This window comes from Amborella trichopoda, chromosome 4 (assembly GCF_054954075.1).
Source record: "Amborella trichopoda isolate Santa Cruz 75 chromosome 4, AtrichopodaSantaCruz75HAP2 v2.0, whole genome shotgun sequence".
Classification (NCBI taxonomy): domain Eukaryota; kingdom Viridiplantae; phylum Streptophyta; class Magnoliopsida; order Amborellales; family Amborellaceae; genus Amborella; species Amborella trichopoda.
Window position 1 is genome coordinate 50,695,189 of NC_142339.1, and position 10,881 is coordinate 50,706,069.

A 10,881-nucleotide genomic window follows, 5' to 3' on the forward strand; every position below is an offset into this window, starting at 1 on the left:
GTCAATATACATGCATGACCAAACTATTATAAAAGACTATCAAGCCATCTCGATTTGAGATCAAGTTTAGAACTTATATTCTCATAGATCTTAAATGTCTCTCTATATGACATTGGAGAGATTGGATACGGTGTGATACGTCTTCAAATCTATCATTTATGACACAACCAGACCCTGTGAAACCTCATCAAATTGTATCAAAATGAGATGGAACTTTGCATATATTTTTAAAGAGTACTTATGTGCGTTTGGTCCAAGAATCATACAAATTGTTCATCTTTTTAGTCATTATCCAATTCCACTGCTCACTAAAACATACCTTGACCATCGGCTCGATCACAATATTTAGAGAACTAATTTAAAGCTTTTCGGAAATCATATGTGAGGCATTATAACCCTATCTTAAAAGTTTTAGGTCATCTAGAGATGATTTGACTCCAAATCCATACCCATATATCCTTCATGTGCCTCGCATACATATTCTATAACTAGGATTACCTCTAATCACTCAAATTAAGATTTCTCTTAATTGATAAGGAATTTTTTCATAGGACTTGGACCATTGAAACCCTCACTTGAAACCCTACCAATCATGTTAGGGCAGCACACTATGGGTCATTCAAAATTTAGATCGAAAGGAATTGTCATCAAAGAGTCACATTGATTAGATTCATGTGTCAGAATAGTCCATAGGCTTTGCTGACAACAGGTCCAGAGAGCCGTCTTTCCTCAATTCTCTCATGAAATATCGTGCCACATATGGTTGGCTGTGGGTTAAAATTTAAACTTGAATATTAGAGCATTTCAATTTTATGTGAGATTGGAGTCTATCATCAAAACTAGCGTTGCTTTGGAATTAAATTTATAATACATGTTTATTTTATCAAAGCACTTCATGAGAGAGGGTAGTTTGGATAAACATTATGGGTTCCTACCCTTATCACATGGAAGCCTATTTAAACCATACTAATAAAGTGGGGAGGGGATTGTTTTTTTTTTTTTTTTTAATTCTCACGTACCATATGTTCTCATATTTTTATATGATAAAGAGAGAGCGACGAGACTCTTTTACCACACCATTTTTATTATGTACATAGGACAAGAGACAAGCCCCTATAGTGCTCTCTTCTCTTCTGCTACGTGTGAAGGCATACAGAGAGAGAAGTTGATCCTACATTCACTTGAAGCCCAAAACTCGAGGAGCAGGATGTGGCCAGTACTCTTGCATTTATCTAGGTATATAGGCATTATACGTCTTTTGGTACCAATCTTCCCCATATATTTTTTTTTTTAGCTTCAAGGCCCAAATCAAGGGTATTGATTCTGAATAGAGGATTGATATAAATTATAACAAGAATTGAGAGTTTCTGGAATTACACAAGAACTGTAATTCTATGTTAAAAACCCTTTTAATTTCAATATATGAAATATGAGGGTTAAATTTTCCCCAGATGTGTTAGTTCTGGTTCCTTCCATGTGAATGGAGTCACAACATCATAAATCTTCTTCCTTATACATTTCTAGGCTACTAGGTAGTAGGTCAATTGAGCTAATTTATGAGAATTATTTCGTGATTTGACCCATTTTATGGTTGTAGCTAAAAGTCGGTATAAATCTTCATAGTAAAAGGGCAACGAAGGAATAGTTGGCTAACTCACTCTTCCTCTGACTTACACAAGAAGCATATATTGGAATTGGTAGGCCCCTTGGTTTTGTCTGAGATGACCCACTGTAAGAGTATGGTTAACAATCCAAAAGTTTAGGTTTTGTGTGGAGTCAATAAAGAAATCATCAATGGTTGCAGGGGTTCGTCACTATAAAGTGATTTATAGGATGAATATAGAGTGAATTTACTCATGGGTCAAGATTTCTAGATGACGGGTCCCCTTTGGAGGAGACAGTGTACAGTTGATGCAATCTACTTAAGAGGTCTGCATAGACCTGATTTCTTGCTTCATTCAACACCTTTTGTCTCAATCAATGGTCCTACCACATTTTTTATCATAGCATATGGTTGCGTCGTTCGACCAGACAAGACCAAGGACTTAATTCTATATCCACTCGTCCTCCTAGATATGTACTCAAGTATGATCTTGCAGCTGGATCTACAAATTAGTGGTCGGGAAGTGTATATAGTAATACCCCTCCAAATGGCTAAGATGCTTGATTGGAACCCACATTCCTTATCAATTGACAATTTCAGTCTTCCCCATATATCTTTGTCACAATCTCCTGCCAATGATATGTCAATTGAATCACACATGACTACTATTATGTCAAAAGTGATTCACTTATTTGCCCCACCCTTCAAATGCCTAGTTCTCTCTTTCTGAGCGCACAAGGGGGTGAAATACACATGAAGATTAGCCAATGTGGATCTTATCAATGTGATTCTACCCTTGAGCGATAACAACTTGGTCTTCCAACAAGTTTCGTTTAATTCTCTCGATCACTACATCCTACATATACACAGTCATTTATCATGTCAGTTTTGTATTCCCCAAATTGATATCCAACACTACGATCACCACAAAGCATTGAAGGAGTAACTTAAATTTTGAACTTGTCTTTCTAAGTATTGGGTGTCATTTGCATATTGCAAATGAAATAACTTAGTCCCCTTGTGGCCGCTTTAAATCCTCTGAACAATCTTTTAGAGTTTACCTACTAGATAAACTACTCAGCTATGACAGACCAAAGGAAGGGAGAGAGGGTGCCTATCGTCTTTTGGCCCTGGACGCTTATCTACTCAGCTATGACAGAACAGAGGAAGGGAGAGAGGGTGCCTATCGTCTTTTGCCCCTGGACGCTTTGAGAAAAGCATTTCACACTTCCATTCATAAGGATTGAGAAATTTGTGGAGGATAGCAATTCAATATCCACTACCTCCAAAACCTGAAACCCATAAGCGATGTTATTTTCATGAGGAATAACTAATTAACCCTGTCAAAAGCCTTTTCAAGATCCAATTAACACATTGTCTGGTTGATTAATTTTCTGCCTAAAATATATGTATCTTTCAATCTTTGACCAATGATAATTGGGACTGGGAGATTATTTTGTCCAAACTAATATGAGTAGGACCTTTGCCACCATTTTGTACAATTGGAACTGGGAGATTATTTTGTCCAGACTAATATGAGTAGGACCTTTGCCACCATTTTGTACAAGTTCAACATAAAGTTTATCAGACAGGCGTCATCCAATGTTTCAATGTTTTTTTTCTTTTTCCGGGTTCCAGCGCAACCAAGAAGTAATTCATTTGCCTTATTGACTCTCCCTAGGTAAACTTCGTCAAATATCTTCTTGAGGTCATGCTTAACTAAATTCCAGAAGTATAGGAAAAAAGCTAATGGAAAACCATCATAACCGAGGGGTTTTATCAGTTGTCAATCCAAAGAGAGCTAGTTTCTTCTAATAATTATATGCAGTTTTCTTCTATCTCATGTGTTTACACTTTGATATGAACCGATCTATAAGATGAGATCAACTCAAATCTTTGTAAAATTGAGTTAAAATGTGAAAGAGTAGAGAAAGTGGGGTCACTTAAATTATGTGCTCAGAAATGGCATGGATCTATTCAAATGCGATTCTTTTTTGAGTCCACTAGCAGCGTCGGAGTTCAGATATGTTTAAATTGCTTCAGAAACACTTTGAAATTTTACTAACTAAGAAATAACAAAAAATTACAAGAAATAGTAAACTAATTAATGGAAAAGAAACTAAATTAAATAAATAAAGAAATACTTACCTTTTTTGGATCCGAAAATCGTAGTTTCGGGGTTGGATTAGGCAGCTCTTCTTATTTGCATCATCATATCCTTTTTGGATGCCTTAGCTTGTTGGAATTGGTAGATTTGAGGTTCTTTTGCCTAGACCTAGGGTTCCTAAAGCGGAAAAAAACTTGGGATTTTTAGGTAGGGTCTACCTATACTATTTTTTGGGTTTGGAGGATATTTCTTTAGTTTTCCATAGTTTTTGGGATCTCCTAAGGTAAAATATGAATTTTTGGATTTTTGGTGACTTTTTTAGATTTTTTTAATTTTTTTAATTTTTTAAGAATTTCTTAAGGCTCTTTTTTTCCCCTAACTTTGGGTATTTTATTAATATTTTGGGGTATTTTTTTAAATTTTGAAGTTTTTTCTTATTTTTTGCTATTTTCAGCTGCATTGTTTTTGTGAGTTTTGAGAGGGATATTTATAGGTTGAACTAATCTCTAGCTCAATTATGGTTAATTTAGGGTAATTTCTTTATTTTTTTTTATAATTTTTCAGATTTTTCTGAATTTATCCAATTTAAAACACGTTTTTAGTGCATTATCGGGTCGTGCTTGGGTCTGTTGGGCCGCGCGACACAAGACCCGGCACAGCACCGCACGGATTTTAGAAAGAATTGAAGGCACTCACGATGTTTATGCATACGGATTCAGCCACGTGGCCAACGGCTTAGGTTGTTAGGTAACATTGAAATTATTCCCATTGCCAAAAATAAAAAATAAATAATAATAATAATAATAATAATAAAATTTGAATAGGACAGTTGAGTTTTTCTTGTTCACTTACTGGCCTGGGGCTAGATGACTTGCATGGTCATCTCAGGCTTTCTCAAATACGTCCAAAACTATCACGTTAGACCCTCCATCCACCGTCCAATGATGAAATAATAATGAAGGAAAAGATGGGAGAGGGATGTGGGGGCAGAGTTTTAAAGAGGAAGGCGCCTTTTGAGAGACTCGACCTCATAAAAATAAAGGAGGTCCTAAAAAAAAATAAAATAAGAAAAGAGATGGGAGACGTATGTGAGATGGGAGAGTTTTAAGGAGGAACACCCTTTTTCAAATTTGGATGTGGTTTCAATAAGGTTGCAACCTTAAACAATCCAATTAAGATGCAGCTCCAAATTTTATTATAGCATGTAATTTTGGTGTAAAAAATTCTTAAGATTTTTCAAAATATATTTCATATCTAGTTATAAAATTGTAAACTCCAAAAATAGCTAAAATCATGTAGATCTATAAACATGTGAACATATTTAAAATGGACGGTCTAGATAATGTGTTGCAAGATGCACTATATTTGGGACTCAAAATCTTTCTTTTTTTTAATATTCATACATCTCGATGTCGAGATGATCAATTAGAGGGTCTTTCAACATTAAAATAACCTTTTCCGATGGATGTTTGAGGTGCATATGTAATTCTACATTTTAAGGTGCAATAAAAACTGGTAAGGTCATCTTTTCACTTAACATATAGTAGATAGATATAATATTATTTCTAAAGAAAAAATTTATATAAGGTCGCAACCTTAAAATCTAGAATTACATATGCACCTCAAAAATATATCGGAAAGGTTGTTTTAATGTTGAAAAACCCTCTATTTGATCATCTCGACATCGAGATGTATGAATATAAATAAATAAAAAATTGAGTCTCAGAAATAGAGCTTCTTGCAACATATTATCTAGGCCGTCTATTTTCAAGATTTTCATATGTTTATAGATCTCCTTGATTTCAACTATTTTTGGAGTTTAAAATTTTCTAATTAGATATGAAAATAGATTTTAAGATAATCCTAAAAAAATTTTACAACAAAATTACTTGCTATGATAAATTTTTGAGGTGCGCCTAAATTGGATTGTTTGAGGTTGCAACCTTATAGAAACCGCACCCTTATTATACTTAGTGGGATAATATGTATTGCACTTAGAAATGAAATAAGCGTCCACATAAATAATTACATAAAATATGTCAAGCATTTATGTAAATAATTTCCTAAAGTTTATATGAGGTTGCAACTTTAAAATGTAGAATTACATATGCGCCTCAAAAATCCATCAGAAAAGGTTGTTTTAATGTTGAAAAATCCTCTAATTGATCATCTGCATATCAATATGTATGGATATGACAAAAAAGAAAGTTGAGTCACATAAATAGTGCATCTTACAACACATTATCTAAATCGTCCATTTTCAAGTTTTTCATATATTTATAGATCTACTTGATTTTAATTATTTTTTTAATTCAAAAATTTGTAATTAGATCTAAAAATAGATTTTTAGATAATCCTATGAATTTTTTAACACTAAAATTACTTGTTATGATAAAATTTGGAGGTGTGTTTTAATTGGATTGTATAAGGTTGCGACCATATAGTGATGGAATAATATATCGTTGAGCGATCACCTAGATAATTACACGATTTTCCAATGGGAAAGTCCATTACATGTAAAATGTATTCATAATATTTATTTATGATTCTAACTATATTTATATAATTGTTTTAATATTCATTGTAATATTACAACCACATTATTAATGTTGATTCTAATATTACTATAAAACAATTAACGATAATCATTTAAATTGTTATCTTAAATTTAAATTGATTATAATAAATTATATAATTTATTTTATTATTTGAATATATTAATAATATTTGATCCTAATTTTAATAATTCTATATAATTTTCATAATTATAATTAATGAAACTATACATATTATTATCATAATACATGAATTACTATAATAATATCAATGAAACTGTAATAAAAATAAACATATATTGGAATATTTATAACTAGAAATATATAATTATGATATTCGTGAAAAACAAAACATATTTACTTTGCTATTACTTTATTAGTAATATGTTATAACTACTAAAAACATCCTCAAATTAAATTGGTCTATTGATTTTTTTTTAATTGTAAATTTTAATATATAACTATATTTAATATGACCTATAGTTTTAAAGATTTTAAGTTTTTGAAAGCATGGTAATAAAATTTGTATATTTTGAAATAAATATTAAAAAATAACATACATTTAGCATTTTTTTTTATAGAAGATGTCTTTTTTATTACTTCTTTTTTATTACTTACTTGTGTGATTAGGATCATGCTTAGAATGTGAATATGCCTGTGTAAATGTTTTATTCCAAAAACCATTTTAACTTCAATTTTCAAAATTTAAAGTTGAAGATCATCCTAAAAAAAATAGAGTTCAAGATCTATTTGAACTTGGATGAGAGTTAATTATAATATAGTTAAGGATTCAGAGCTTACTATTAATTTTAACTTTAAATTGAAACATTGGAGGAGACCAATGGTAAGTATATTTAAATTCACCCGATAACAATGCCGATATTCTCTCTGATATTCTTTATCATACAAGTTAAATCCATCTTTGTTCTTTTCCATAGTGAATGAGGCTTCATAACTATCTCTACTTCATCACTTAAAAATTAATTTTCATCATATAAAAATTCACATCTGAAAATACTAATACATGAAATACTACGTTAATAGTGCAATAACTAATACAAAAATTCACATATGAAAATGCTAACTACGTTCATATTGCAAGAAAATTAGAAAAATTATATATATATCCATTATATTTACCGTTATTACGAAAATATTTATAAATTTTCTTTATTCTACCTATATCTTTTGGTTTTTCAAAAACCAAAATCCCATATAAAAAGGCTTCTAAAAAAAACTGAATTATGGCAACCCTTGTTTGCAGTGAAGTGTGCAGCAATGTGAAACTTCCAAGACTTCAGAGCATCTCGGAAATCTAGATAAAGAAATTCATATCCTCAAAAAACTCAATTGTTTCTTATGGGCAAGATTTCTATGTTTCCTTATAGTATAAAAGTTCTATCTTCCCCTTATCCAACCGTTCATTTTGAATGGAGAGTTCAGATTGCTCCAATCACAATGTCACGTCTCTACACTATTTTATTTTTAATATTTTGTCTATAAACTATTTTGATACGAAATTTTGCACATTCATTCCTCTATTAAACTCACACTAGCGAAAAATATAAAAAAATATTTTCAATAAATAAAATGACCAAAATACCCCTAAAAAGTTTTAAGGGGTATTTTGGTTATTATATTTCTCAAAAAATTATTTTAAATATTTTTTATAGGTGCACCGCCCTAATGAGAAGATGGTACGCACTAAATTTCATATTCATACAAATTGTACAAAAAAAACTAAAAATAAAATACTTTGACACATCAAATCTACGATGAAACGGTGAGTGGCTCTCTTGATCAAAATTGGACGGCTGGATAGTAGAGGAGGATAGAACTTCTGTGTTGTAGAAGAAGCATAGAAACATTTCCATGTATTCTAAGATGGACTAGTTTTAAAAAATTATTCTTTTTTATATCCATAGCACGAAGGCCGGACCAAGGCCAAGATAGGACTTACCTCGTTCGGCCTGCCCCTTATTCCTTCTAGAGCCAGGGCTAGGGCTAGGGCTGGGCCTCGGCCTCGGCCTCTTTGGCCAGGTTCGGGAAGGGCTCCGGCGGCCCTCAGGGAACATAATCGGGCTAGGTCCATGGCTGGCCTGGTCCCATGCCAACTCTACTTTTGTTGAGTGTTAAATTCATACACAATTGTTTTATGGAGTGATTTTAAATCCTAGATTTACGGGTGAATTGGCTATCTGGGAAACGAATATGAATTTGGATAGTCGTAGATTTGGATCGATGCTCCTATCCACTCTCCTAGTTAAAATCAATTTATAAAAAAATATATATATAAAAAATAAAAATAAAAAAATAACAAAATATTAATTGTGGAAACCTAATGATTCAAACAATCTATAAAAAATATATATATAAAAAAAATAAAAATAAAAAAATAACAAAATATTAATTGTGGAAACCTAATGATTCAAATCGCCCGATTCGTTGACAAAATTAGTGAGTTTCTTACAGGAACGAACTTATTCCATGGGAACAAACACGGTTCTCGATTTCAATAGGAAACTAGGTCAGTTCTTCTTGATTTTCGATCTGAATTGATTTTCAATCTAAATTGGGTAATTCATATCTAGATCGATGTTGTTAAAACACTTAATTTAATTTTATGTTTTAAATAATTATGTTGTTTTTAAAACTTAGAGAAATTTATGAGTATATCCCATATAAATGTTGTACTTATGAAAAAAATACCCTAATTTTTTAATATTATGTGTATACCTTTTTTTCTCTATTCTTTTTTCTTTCAGTTGTACCCTCACGACAAAGATTGAATACATTTTTAAGAAGAAAAAACAGCTCAATTCAGATTTTAAAAATCCAAAGTCACTCATAACTTTAGATTTTTAATATCCAAGGTGGCATGAAATCGAAGATTTCTAGGTCATGAAATTCAAAGTCTAAGGGTTACTTCGTATTTTCAACCTCAATAGTGGCTTCCATTTTTTAGAGTAAAACGATTAAAAAAGAATAAATACCGATATTCAAAATTTGAAGTCATCAATTGGTGTGACGACAACTTTGGATCTTCAATGCTCAAAGCGAGCGTAAACTTGGAATAAAAAATAGCAGATAACAGAGGTATGTGTAATATACCAAAAAGAGAAAAAATTTATAATTACAATATTATGTGAGATATACTTTTAAATTTCCCTACAACTTATAATGCAAAAGCATTTTAGAAAAGAGTTTTGTTATGGTACTCCTATACATGGAGTATTTTTTAATGTACGCAATGTTCTTTGACACTCATTACCCTTCTTCTGTAATACTAAATTTTTTTATAAAATAATTTTTTGTAATTAAAAGAGGTTGAATAGATATTTCTATAAAAACTAGAGGCATTCTTTTTGCAGTTAAACACAATTAATGTTTTTTTATGAGCAATGTCATATTTCATGTGGATCATATCATTATCAATTATATTTAATAAAAAAAAAAGTTTATATAAGTTTGCAACCTTAAAATATAGAAATAAAGATGTACCTAAAAAATCCGTCGTAAAAAGTTGTTTACATATTGGAAAACCTTTAGTTGATCATCTTGATATCAAGATGTATGAAAATAAAAAAAATAAAAGATTTCGATTCGACGAAATAGTGTATCATGCAACACATTATCTAGACAATCTATTTGTGTTTAAAAATCTACTTGATTTAAATCATTTTTAAAGTTTAAAATTTCATAATTAAAGATGAGAATAGATTCTCAAGCCATCCTAACAATTTTTATATCAAATTAACAGTTATGATAAAATTTAGACGTTCGCATTAATTGGATTGTTTAAAGTTGCAATCTTATACAAACCACACCCTTCAATAAATGCTTCTCTTTCTATTAAGGATTTCTATTCTATCTTTGATTAATTAGCTAAAATGCCCTAAGACAAAAAAGTTATTACATAGTAGAGTAAAGATATCTAAGTATAAAACAAAACGTTGAGTACATTAAGTAAATACTTCATAGAAATACACCAACAAAACCGGAAAAAGAAAGGGATATAAGAGAAAGTGAGGGGAAGAGAAAAAACAAACAAGATGGAAGCCCTTTTTTGTAGCAGCTTATGTGGTGACCGATTCAATTTATTTGGCCATATCAAAGTTCACCTTGTCGCTCTCCATTTCTTACATTTTTCTGCCTTACTAATGCTTCCATTCATTTTAAAACGCCATTCCTCACTTGAGCATCGAATTCTCTCGTTCTAGTCATCGATTCACTACCTGAAAATTGATTTGTTGGAAATTAGAAAGTGAAACGGGGTAATAAGAAATCAAATCAAGAGACACTATATAAATACTTTCAAGATTTCTGGATCTTTCTATTTCGAAGCAGGCAGAAATGTTTTTTCAACGTAATATTTGCTCCTCGCTAAATTAGCCTACAATTAAGTTCTGGGTAAATTTGTCTTTGGGATAATAGATTCAAAAGGCTTAATACTTATCTTGCTTGTAAAACTGTGCAAGTGTAATGATATCTCTAATACTGCAGTGGCCTTTCTTTAGAGAGAAATAGAATTAATAAGCTCAAAACTACACATTGATGTCTGTTTGATAGCGAGAAGATAAATGTACCTTAGAAATTATAAGTTCTTCTTTGTTAGG